The 11,426-nt window shown below is 37.5% G+C and overlaps 1 long non-coding RNA gene across 1 annotated transcript in view; it reads left to right on the top strand.

Moving 5' to 3' along the window:
* The first annotated feature begins 4,649 nt into the window (after positions 1 to 4,649).
* LOC115937146 (uncharacterized) overlaps positions 4,650 to 11,426 on the top strand; it is a 37,470-nt gene continuing 30,693 nt past the window's right edge. Inside the window, exons 1-2 of the long non-coding RNA XR_004072472.2 lie at positions 4,650 to 4,747; positions 10,312 to 10,399. This is a non-coding gene — a long non-coding RNA (uncharacterized LOC115937146). The remainder of the gene's footprint in view (positions 4,748 to 10,311; positions 10,400 to 11,426) is intronic.

Below are 11,426 nucleotides of genomic sequence, written 5' to 3'. Positions count from 1 at the left end.
TGGCATTTAGTGAGGGCTTGAAAAATGTTTGTAGAAAATAGGAAAGAGTAAATGAATGAATGAGCAACTATGTTGCTATTTAGTCTGTCTAAAAGAAATACAATCTGAAAAAATCAGGCACCTTTCAAGAAGAAACCCTGGAGAATGTACACCATTGTTGGAAGCTGTGAATTTGAAATAACTTCAGTTCCTATGAAAAATAGACAAAGCTATGTTATATGTGACTTTGGGGGCTGTTTCCATCTGAAGTTAGATTTTCATTTCCGATTTAATCTGTGTGTGTATAAGCCTGTTATGATTATGCCAAAATGAAGAAATACACATTTAAATTGCACCCTTTTTGAAAAAAAAAGTACAACTTTTGAAAAGATTTTTTTTTTTGTCAATTTGAGGGCAATTTCAGCTTTGTATATCTCCAAATAACACTAAAAATATGGAAACAATAAAAAAGATGGAAAAATTACTGAGATTGTACTTGAAATGTTAGCTTTGGTTCTGACTTGGTCTCTAGATGTTAGCTCAACATCGAAAACTAACTGGCATTTAGACAAGACATCCTTAAGTTCTTTTGGTCCCGGGGGTTACTGTTTCTTCCAGCTGCATGGTATTACTAGCTGCATATAAATCGGTGTCAGTTTGTGAGAGAATTCCTTGAGTTGTTTTGCTCTTTGTATTAGAAAAAGGAACTTTTAAAATATGAGTAAAATAACTTCTGAGACATACCTTGCAGACAAACTGGCATTAGAAATGCTCATGGCACCGATAAACAGCTCTGGTTATTTTGGGGGGGGTGGTCTTCCTCATCCCTTAGCCTAATACTCTCGTCTTGCTACTCAGAATCTGAGAGAAAGCTCATCCTTTGATATCCCAGTGGCGTGAGCACTCCACCCCTCACATTGTTAGTAAGGCGGCAGGAGGGTGCCGTGTCCAAGTTCACCCACCTCGGCTAGTAGTGTAGGTGGAGAGCACAAAAATGACGTCCACCAGCATCTCCATCTCCGGGGAGCTTCAACTGTCCCTGCCCCTCCAGAAGACGATTTTAGATTAGAAATGAGTCTCCTTCATAAATAGTCTAGGCACTTTTCAAACTGTTGTTTTTTCACTGGTTCTTGGACAAGTGAGACTGCACAAGAGCCCTTTGAAAGAGGAGCCTCGGTTCTCTATAGCAAGTTGGATCACTTGGACGTCAGCCCCATTAGTTTTTCAAGCCAGACATTCTGGGGATTCATCTCTCTTATACAGATCCCAAGGGTTGGGATGCCCTGTGTGGGGCACCAACCTCTTGCTCCTCCAGTAGAAGCACCTGACTGGTGAAATCCCTCTATATTGTGTATCAGGGGTGGGGTTTTTGGTGTTTTTCTCCATGTGATTTTTCCTCCTTTATTGTGGAGGAGTTGTGCATCTAGTTTTCAGATCTTTTTCAGAGGGAAGTGATTCATATGTAGCTATAGATTTGGTGTATCCGTGGGAGGAGGTAATTTCAGGATCTTCCTACGCTGCCCTTTTGCAGAAGTCCAGAATGTTAGTTTTTTTTTTTTTTTTTTAAATCCTATGAAAACCCACAGCAATATTTCCTAATTGCCTTACAAACTCTGACAAACTTTTATACCCAGGTCCTCCACTGTCCAGTCCTCCATTGTCAAATCAAGTTATCATTTTCTCATATGTCTGAGAAAATACTTAGCTTTCATATATGACTATATATATTAGCAAGAGGAGCCTTCCCTAGAAGACCCAGGCCTATATCTATTATTAAAACTTTGGTCCACTACTAGGGTCAGCAGGAATGCTTATTGGTGGTAAACCAAGCACTGCATTATGAACAGTTCTGTGCAAAAGCTGGGGGTGAAAGGGCTTGTATGGGGCAGAACTGTTACCAAATCAGGACGATTCTTTGTTTCTCTTATAAAGAGAATGGCTCTGGTGTTGCTGGTGCTGAACCAAGTCAGAAAGGACACATAAAGACAGCCAATCAAGTGTCTCCAGAAAAACACTGCATTAAGAGATAGAAATTGTACAAATTTAGTATTTTGGATGTTGAAAGAAAGATTCTACATAATAGCAAACTTCATTCAACTGCAAACAGAAGCACACCACTTTGCGACTAGTTACAAATGATTTAGATAAAAGGAGTGACCGTTTCAAAAGAGGATAGCTTGTGGCAAGAATAGGGTCAGGTGTGGGAAGATCAATTGAACAGAAGAATCTAGCCCTGTTTGAATAAGGCAGGCTAACAATTGGTGGTCCTCTGCCCTATCTCATCCAAAGGTGTGCTTTGTTTGGTTAGCACAGATTTTAAAAACGTGAATATAAATGCTTTAATGTGGCACTAATACTCCCAGTTTATTATGTCACCTTCTATGATCACATGTTCATCCCATTTATACACTTACGGTGCCTGCATGGCTCCTATGTGCATTTGAACTTGTGACCCAAGAAGGTATTTTTATATGTTCCTTGAGAGAAGAAGTGAGATGCTTATATCAAATCATCGTTGGTATGCTTTGTAGTTTGTTCTACGTAATTATGCTTTGCTCATCAAATTTATAGTGAGTGGTGTATAGTTCTTACTACATAGGCATTTTTAAAATACAGGCTTCTGTTATTTTATAAAGTCTCCAGTCAAAAACCCTTTCAGATGTTGATTGTTTTATATATAACATATATATATTATATATATGTGTATATTTAACATATATACACACACACACACATATATATATATATATATATGAATTGGGTATACCTTAATGATCATTGCAGTTCAGATGCTTTCAAATAATCCTCAATCACAAAATGCCATCTCAATTAAGATTTGTAAAGGCTTCATTATACTGCAGAAAGTAACACCTGTGGTCTTCTTGTTTCCCTTTTTCCTCCCATTCTTTTTTGAGTCCAGCTTTTGCCCTGTCACCAGTGTGTTTCCTATTTTTCATCAGAACTGAAGTCATTTTGGGGTGCCTGCATGACGCACCTTAAGTGTCTGCCTTGGGTTAAGCATCTGCCCAGGGTCCTGGGATCGAGCCCCTCCCTGCTCCACAGGAAGCTTGCTTCTCCCTCTCCCACTCCCCCTGCTTGTGTTCCTTCTCTCGCTATGTCTCTATCTGTCAAATAAATAAATAAAATCTTAAAAAAAAAACAACTGAAGTCATTTTGGGGTGCCTGGGTGGCTCAGTTGGTTAAGCATCTGCCTTCGGCTCAGGTCATGATCTCAGGGTCCTAGGACGGGGCCCTACTTCTGGCTCTCTGCTCAGCAGGGAGTCTGCTTCTCCCTCTGTGCTCTTTCTCTCTCTCTCAAATAAATAAATAAATAATCTTAAAAAAAAATTAAAAAACAACTGAAGTCATTTCTTCTGAACTCTGGTTAACATCCTATCCTTCTCAACAAGGGTGAGTATTCCTTCCCCAAGGAAAGATTTATTCAGGGGCTAACAAGTTATTCCAATTTTTTGTTCATTAATTATGTCATGAGTCACTGAACATTTTTTTATGAAATGCCTCCTAAAAGGATATATACATACGCAAACACATCCACAAAGATATATACATAAACATATGTATACATAAATCTATATACATAAATACATATACGTGTGTGTATGTGTATGTGTTTATATTTTCTCCTCCATAAGCACCCTTCATAGAGAAAGGTATTTGATAAAAGCCTACTTTCCAGGTGATTTTACTACTCTCACCACAATTCTATCAGTTAGGTATTTTAAATTTTAAAAATAATATTTATAATTGAGGAATTTGAGGTTGGAACAGGTTCAGTATTTTCCCAGGTCACCTAAGTAGTGATTAGCAGAGCCAGGATGTGAATGTCTGTCTATTATGTTTCTATTTCATCATGCTATTTCATGTTGATTACTGCAACACAGGTTAAGATAGATCAAATTTCACTTCTCTTTACACTAGAAAAACAGAAAACACTCCACTTGGTTATATTGTACATATTTTTTACTATCTAAACAAAGAAATGCAAACACTTTTAATATTTTATTTTGTCATTAATGCAAACAGAAGAGTAGCAAGATGTTTTGAATGATTTTTGCTTTGTTTTAATAGGTAATGCAATTATAATCCCTATCTGCTGAAGAAGAGAAATGACCTTACATTGAGATGTGCATCAAAAGTAACTTAGAGTAGCAGATCCTTGTCACATCTCTGAGACTTGTCTTGTCAATCATTAGCTGTCAAGAGTATTCATCCTGTCACTTTGATTAAAGGTAACAAAACTTGTTTGATGGAAATACTTTCTTTCTCTTGAAGAAAAGTGATAAAAATGACTTGTCCCTGTAAACAAGGGAAAAATACTTGTCATCATTTATCTTGGCAAAGTATTGAGATATCTTAATTGAAAATAACAAAGGGAAGAGTTGGTTTCTTTTAAAGTTTATGAATTTTGCGTGGAGGAGAGAGTCCCTATGGAGTTATTCTGCTGGGAACTTGATTTCTTGAATCCAAAACAGAAGTAAAACAGGCATTAATTTACATTTGTTTGCTTATTTTTCAAATCAAATATGTTAAAAATGCATAATATTTACGTCCTAGTTCTGTTGATTGATATATATGTAACACATGGATTATATAAGTTTGTTGTAAAATAATTTAGTAATATAATTACTTTGTTCTTTATCCTTTATGCCAAGAGAGAAAAAAGAAGAAGAGAGTACACAGTCAAGCATAGGAGCATAATCTTTCTTCTATTTTATGCTGGAAAAGAATAGATTTCCATGATGTCACTGTAAGTATTTTCAATCTGTATCTTTGTGTCATATATAGACAGGGTTATAGATTTATGCTTGCAGCAATTCAGTTAAAAATTTTCCCATTGCAAAATACCAACAGGCTGAAAAATTGCAACGCACAATTTTTAAATTACAAACTTGTGCCTGTGAGAATGGAAGAAAATCCTTAGTAAAAAAGAAGTAGGCAACTACAAAATAGTTTAAAAATCACAAGCGAACACCGGGCTGTCTTGGGGACATTTGGCTATGCCAGAATCTTAGATCTTTGGGTTTTAAAGTCTTTGAAGAGTGGGGCACCTGGGCACCCTCCAGCTCAGGTCATGATCTCAGGGTCCTGGGATTGAGCCTGTGTCTGGCTCCCTGCTTAGTGGGGAGTCGGCTTCTCCCTCTTCCTCTGCACCACCACCAACATGCTCTGTCTCTCAAACAAATAAACAAAATCTTAAAAAAAAAAAGTTTTTGAATAGTACATGAAAAAATGGTCTTTGGCCCAAGCAGAGGAAAGGAAGGGGACCCTTACTTAATGATGCTTACATCCAAAGTCTACAACTTAGTGAAACTGAAAAGACATTTGCCAAATAATAAAGGGAGATGCTAATGGAACTTGTCTTTGCCAGCAAACCACATGCTTTCCCTCATGTAACCAAGACAAAACTTTGTCCTATGTGACCCAGAAAATCCCACTCTGAGAAATAAACTCAGAGTGGTCCTACTTCGGTAAAGCTCTGTTAGGCCTGCCCAAAGCTAACTCTACTCCCCATTGGAGAAATCTACACTCAACTCAAGACTCTCTTGGTTCTCATACATTGAGGTCATACAAATATCCGTTTTATACTTCAAATTACAAAGCAGATGAGAAAATAATACACCATAAGCAAGAGTTAGTAGAAACAATAAATAGCAGAACTGGAAAAAGATAACTTAAATAATTGGGACTGTCAAATTTAAAGTATAAAATAACTATGATTAAAATGTAAACAAATAGAAGAGAATTGAAAATATGATCAAGGAGGGTGAGGCTAATAAAACTTATCTGGAAATGATTTTATTGAGCTAAATATGTTGTTCAAAAATAAAAATAATGCAAGGTAAAAACAGCGGAACTAATAAGCAGTAAATTAGACACAAGTAAGAGAAAACTAGTGAACTGGATCTTAGATGAAGAAATTCTCTAGAAACAAAGAAGAGATATGAAGTGGATTAGTGTAGAATAAGGGTTAAGAGACATAGTGGGCAGAATAAAAAGGCCAATGCTATGTCTTATCAGTTACAGAAGAAGTGGAAAAAGCCAATGGTTAAATACATAAATGCTGAGAATTATCCAGAATCAATAGAAGACACAGAGTACCCAGATTCAGAAAACCTTATAAAACCTACGGTAAGATACATATAAAATAATGGACACTTGGACACATGTTGATGTATATCAAAATCAAAGATGTTTCATGCAAGTATTTATTTATTTTAAGAAGAAAAAGAGAAAAGACAAATCAGTTACAAAGGAACAGCAATTAGAATGATATTTGATTTTTAACAGTAAAATATGTCACAAAAAGTGGAATAATATAATCAAATTACTGAGAATAAAAATAACCTAGTCTTAATCCTATACCTAACTGAACTTTCAATAAAGAAAAATTTCAACTTTTAATGTTTGTGGGCCCTACTTCTGGGCTCACAGGGAAGCTATACTTTAACTTTTGCCAAGATCAGAATGACTTAACCAAACTTCAAAGCATGGGTTCCATTTCCACCTGGAGCACACATTGTACATCTGCTTCATTAGCAAATAACCTGAAAGAAACATTTCAAACTAAAGGTAAGAGTAAAAATCCTAAGTTCCCACACTTCTGTGTGTAGCCTGTAACCTTGCACATACTAAAAGTACAAGATAAAGTTTGTAATTTTCTGGAATGTTTTATGTCATGATGATTTATAACTTTTGATGTAACAAAAAACATATATAACCCCGTATTAAACATTGCTTCTCTGGAGCACTCTTTTCTTTGTGAAGAGTATGTATCCCAGCAGCTCTTCTAACTTGAGCTCAAATAAAACTCTTTTCCTTTCTCTTTAAAATTTCAGAAGAGGCCTGTTCATTTTGCATCAATAGTTTCACTTAATAGTAAGGATGAAATAAATATATTTTCATAAAAATGTGAAGAGAGTTTGTTTCTATTAGACTCTTGCCGAAGGAATTTCAAGATGGTACTTCAGGAAAAAGAGAAATTTGGAAGTTACAGTACTGAGAGCAAAAAGGAATGGTAAACAAAAAACTGATAAATGTGGTTATTTCTAAATAGATATTTTTGTATAAAAATAATATTATTGTACAACATAGGGGATAAAAACTAGAGAACTAAATCATTTGAATAGTAAGGCAAATTTGTAATTAAAGCCCTTGTATTGCTGAGCAGAAAACTGAGATATTCATTAACTTTGGGCTTTAGGTAAAATACGTACATATTAAAAGTCAAGAAATTGCTGAAAGAAAAGAAGTAGCATATAGCATTTCTATTATGGAAGTAAAAAAGGGGAGTGGTAAAAGAATTTAAAAATCCAAAATCAACTATGCATAAAAAAGTGCATATGTACAAAGAGAAGATTAAATTCATCAGGAATATAAACCATTTATAAACTTAAATGTACCTAATATAGCCTCAAAATATAGAAAGCAAAAATTGACAGAACTACCAAGTTGATAAATCCACCAAGAGTAAGAGATTTTTAAAACAAAATTCTCAGTAACTGATTAATAAGGTAACAATATATAAGGATATAATAGATTTGAACAATTTTTTTTTGCTTTTTTCCCTCAGATAATAACTTATCTTGGATTTCCTTCAGTCTCTACTCAAATTGTACCTCCTGAAAAGTGTTATCCAGCATATCTAGTCTTTTTTTTTTTTTTTAAAGATTTTATTTATTTATTTGACAGAGACAGAGACAGCGGGAGCAGGAACACAGGCAGGGGGAGTGGGAGAGGGAGAAGCAGGCCTCCCGCCGAGCAGGGAGCCCGATGTGGGACTCGATCCCAGGACCCTGGGATCATGACCTGAGCTGAAGGCAGTCGCTTAACCAACTGAGCCACCCAGGCACCCCAGCATATCTAGTCTTCTTTCCTTATTCCCATCACTCTTTATTCTCTATCCTAGGTTAATTTGTTTTTATTGCTTTTTTATTAAATGACCATATGCCAGTATTTATTTGTATGTGTCCTTTTCCCTTTCCTCCTTATATTCCACGTGCCTGGTACACAGCCTGGTACGTTGTAGGTGTTTAATAAATGTTTGTTGAATAAACAGACTCGAGGTCTTGGCAATGTTGTTCTCTTTATGGGTAAACTCCTACTTGTCTTCTTAGCGTTCAGCTTTCAGATACCTCAAGAAATCTTGTCTTGCTTCCCCAGCCTAGGTTAGATCCCTCTGTTTATACTTCTATTAACACTTTATAATGCCCTTTTGTAAATTCACTTAATCATTTGCTCAACAATTATTTGAGCGCCAAGTATGTTCCAGTCCCTGTTTTAGACCTTAGGGATGCGGTAGTGAACATAACAGATATAATCTCAACTCTTGTGAAGTTTATATCTAGCATGGTGGGGTTGGAGGGCAGACAAGAAAGAAATAGGTAAGTACATAGTACTTCATACAATTATAAGTAGTGTGAGGAAAAATGAAGCAGGATTAGGGAGATGAGAGAGCCGAGAAAATAGTAGACATGGCTCTTTTATATAGAGGACCAGGTAAGTCTTCATGCATTAGATGATTTAGAAGAGAATCTGTAAGTAAATATAAGGTTGGCTCTGAGCATAAGCGGGGGAAAAGTGACCAGGTCAGAGGAAACAGCAACTGGTAACACCTTGAAGCAATAATGTTCTTAAAGTGTTCTAGGAACAGCAATGAGCCCAGTGTGGCCGGAGCAGAATGAACAAGGTAAGGGTTAGTATGAGATGAAGTGAAAGAGAGACTTTTTTTGGACTTCTTTGACAAGTGATGTCATTTAAGTTTATAGAGTTATCACTGGGATGGGGGAGGGGAAGAGGAGATAGTCATAGGATTCTGAAGGTGCAGCCTCAAGAATAGCCGCGAGGTGGCACCAGGCTGCCCAGGCCGCTCCAGGATGTTCAGGGCTGGGAGCTTAGAGTCTAAGTGATCCCAGGGAACTCCCTCTCCACAGGGCTGGTGGGACCGGAAACCCCCTTCTTCAAAGCCCAGAGGGGTTTCGCTACAGTCCAAGGACCCCAGTCCCATGGTCCGGGCCCTGGCCTCAGTGGTGCCCATCTGTTCTGGGTGCAGTTCAGTAGTCACAGCTCAGGGACTGGGGGCAGCCTAGCCAACTCAGCAGAAGGTCACTTAGCTCCTTTCTGTGCTGCTGGGGGGCCAGAGCAGGGGGGCCCTCAAGCAATCAGGTCACCACGCCAAAGTTCTGCAGCCGGAAGCTATAACTGCGGCTGCTGAGAGCCATCTGGGCCACCGTCTGGAAGACCATGTGGACGTGTTTTGTGGAGCCCGACTGAGCACTCCAGGTAGGCACTGTGCTTACCTAAAGACTAAAGGATGAGGCTAAAACTTGCTATTTTTTTAAATTTTTTTTTTTAAGATTTTATTTATTTATTTGACACAGAGAGAGACACAGCGAGAGAGGGAACACAAGCAGGGGGAGTGGGAGAGGCAGAAGCAGGCTTCCCGCTGATTGGGGAGCCTGATGCGGGGCTCGATTCCAGGACGCTGGGATCATGACCTGAGCCGGAGGCAGACGCTTAACGGCTGAGCCACCCAGGACCCTCTAAAACTTGCTATTTTAAGGACTTTGGCCTTCACTCTAAGATATTACAGCCACAGAAGTGATTTTAGTTTGAATAGGCTCTCTTGTAGGGGGTAAAGTTAGAGGAGAAATTAGTTAGAAAGTAATTAAAAGAATGCAGATCAGAAATGATGGTGTTTGGGATCTGAGTAGTAGCAGGAAAAGTGGTGAGAAGTGGTCAAATCCTGGATGCATTTGGAAGACTTTGCCAGCAGGATTTGATGAGAGATTGAATACAGGATGTGAGAGAAAAAGCAGTCAATGATGAATCAGGGGTCTGGCGGGAGTATGGGAAAAGATGAAGCTTCACTTGACTGAGACTGGGAAAACTATAGAGGAACGTAGGGAGGGAGTGGGGCTGTGTCCAGGCAGAATATGGATTTTGGACGTGTTGAAATATCAGACACCCAAATGAAGAGTTTGAGTTGGATCCTGTATATAAAATTCTGGAACCAAAGGGAAAAGTCCAGGATGGAGGTACAAATAGGGGAATTACCAATATATAGATGGTATTTAAAGCCATCTGCAGGAAGAAAAAGAAAAACAAAAACATGAAGTTGGATGATTCAACTGTGGGTAATTCCAACATTTAAGAACTGAGAGGATGAGGAAGCACTAGCCAGGGAGGAAAACCAAAAGAGAGCAGTGATCAGAAGCCAAGTAAATGAGTGTTTTAAGAAGATGGGAAAAACATATTTTAGGGACCATATGAACAACTTTTTGGAGAATTTTCACTTTTTTTTTTTTTTTTTAGAACTTTCAAAGGCAGCAGAGAAATAATATAATAGCTGGAAGGAGATAGAATGATCAACCTGCTTGATACTCCTGTGTTTGTAAGAATGGTAAGGCTCACATGCTCTGGTAACAGCATGTCTATCCTGTTGACTACTTTTTGCCTAGTACAATGATTGACCCAAAGTAGGTGAGTGATTAAATATTTCTTGGGCAAATAAGTACCATTTCTGTTAAAATTATGATCCAAAAATTGTTATGGTTTAACAATATTTTCAATAGATGTTGCTTTTTCTTTTAAATTGGGACAAAAATATGCATTTTTGACTTTAGTAGAAAAATGACTGTAGATAGGATCATATTACATCTACTCATTCGGTTCCCCAGCTGACTTAATTATGCTAAGCACTGTGTACCATTTTTATTTCAGAAAAACTGTGCAGTATGGCAAGTTAATTTGCTAAAAATATTAGGTGCAGTTAGCTTTAATTATCTATAGCAGAGTTTTTCAAATCATGGAGAAAAAGTAAATATATTTTTCTTCAGCAAAGTAGACTTTGATTTAAGGTCAGAGAGCATCGGGAAGCCATTAAGTCTTTTTTTTTCTATAAACATTTTTTTTAAATTTTTTAATTTTTTTTTTGTAGTTTTTAGTTTTATTATATTATGTCACCATACAATACATCATTAGTTTTTGATGTAGTGATCCACGATCCATTGTTTTCGTATAACACCCAGTGTTCCATGCAGTACGTGCCCTCCTTAATACCCATCACCGGGCTAACCAATCCCCCATTCCCCCTCCCCTCTAAAACCCTGTTTGTTTCTCAGGTCCATAGTCTCTCATGGTTCATCTCTCCCTCCAATTCCCCCCCACATTTTTCCCTTCCTTCTCCTAATGTTCTCCATGTTATTCCTTATATTCCACAAATAAGTGAAACCATATGATAATTGACTTTCTCTGCTTGACTTATTTCGCTTAGCATAATCTCCTCCAGTCCCATCCATGTTGATGGAAAAGTTGGGTATTCATCTTTTCTGATGGCTGAGTAATATTCCATTGTATATATGGACCACATCTTCTTTATCCATTCATCTGTTGAAGGGCATCTCGGCTCTTTCCACAGTTTGGCTATT

The sequence above is a fragment of the Leptonychotes weddellii genome, chromosome 8, assembly GCF_054177405.1.
Source record: "Leptonychotes weddellii isolate Sample4059 chromosome 8, ASM5417740v2, whole genome shotgun sequence".
Lineage (NCBI taxonomy): Eukaryota > Metazoa > Chordata > Mammalia > Carnivora > Phocidae > Leptonychotes > Leptonychotes weddellii.
This window is presented reverse-complemented; position numbering and strand designations above follow the sequence as displayed.